The sequence below is a fragment of the Corapipo altera genome, unplaced genomic scaffold, assembly GCF_003945725.1.
Source record: "Corapipo altera isolate COAL_440 unplaced genomic scaffold, ASM394572v1 59686, whole genome shotgun sequence".
Classification (NCBI taxonomy): Eukaryota; Metazoa; Chordata; class Aves; order Passeriformes; family Pipridae; genus Corapipo; species Corapipo altera.
In genome coordinates, this window is record NW_020886800.1 from 4,484 (window position 1) to 5,418 (window position 935).

The window sequence follows — 935 nt, forward strand, 5'->3', positions numbered from 1 at the left end:
CCCCCACGGCAACCCCGCTCCCGCTCTCCCCCCTCCTCTTAGCCCCCCCTCTCCCACCCCTTTCCCATCAGCCCCCAAAACCCTGGCTCCCCCCAGTTCCCTTTGGGAGTGACCCACCACCACTCATGCTCCCTTTGGGGGTCTCACCCGCTATTTTCACTTCTCTCTGTACAAAATTCCTTCCCAATATCCAACCTAAACCTCCCCTGGCACAGCTCAAGACCCAGCCCTCTGGTCCTACTGCTGCTTCCTGGCACAACAGCCCCACCCCCACCTGGCTCCAACCTCCTGGCAGGGACTTGCAGACAGTCAGGAGGTCTCCCCTGAGCCTCCTCTTCTCCAGCCTCAACACCCCCAGCTCCCTCAGCCTCTCCTCACCCCACTTGTGCTCCACTCCCTTCCCCAGCCTCGCTGCTCTTCTGTGCACCTGCTCCAGCCCCTCCAGGGCCTTCCTCAACTCAGGGGCCCAGAGCTGGACACAGCACTCCAGGGGTGGCCTCACCAGCGCTCACTCCAGCCCAACAATCCCTTCCCTGCTCCTGCTGACACGCTCTTCCTCACACAGGACACCAGCCATTGGCCCTCTTGGCCACCTGGCCACACTCTGCCTCCTCTTCAGCTTCCTGTCCATCCACACTCCCAGCTCCCTTTCTGCCTGCCTGTTCTCCAGAAACTCTGGCCCCAGCCCGGGGGGCTGACGAGGCTTCTTGTGGCCAAAGGGCAGGACCCGGCCCTTGGCCTGCTGGAACCTCATCCCCCTGGAATCAGCCCATGGATCCAGCTTGGCCAGGTCCCTCTGCAGAGCCCTCCTGCCTTCAGCACATCAACACACCCCCAGCTTGGTGTCACCTGCACATTTGCTGATGAAATGCCTGGTTCTGCAGCAGCTGCAGATGCTCAAGGGGCAGCAGGACCAACTCAAGGGCTTGGGGGGG